We start from the raw sequence: 244 nt of genomic DNA, 5'->3' as shown, positions 1-244 counted from the left end.
TTCCTCACACCAGCTCCAGCACTACTTGGGATCTGGGAGAGGAGCCCATTCTCTGCTGGTGTTCCCATGTCCTTCCCAGGTCCCAAAACAGTGACATGAGAGGTGGCATCTTGTTCTGCATGGGTGGGAGGAGCTGCAGCCTGGTGTCTGTACCCTGGTGCCCACAGGGACAGAGGGAGCACAGCATTTGGGGGGCACACACACCCTACAGAGAGCTCACACACCCTACACAGTGCTCACACAC

The sequence above is a fragment of the Corvus kubaryi genome, unplaced genomic scaffold, assembly GCF_017639235.1.
Source record: "Corvus kubaryi isolate FWS band 111438036 unplaced genomic scaffold, C.kubaryi_AGA036_p1.0 134, whole genome shotgun sequence".
NCBI lineage: Eukaryota > Metazoa > Chordata > Aves > Passeriformes > Corvidae > Corvus > Corvus kubaryi.
Note: the sequence above shows the minus strand (reverse complement) of the source record.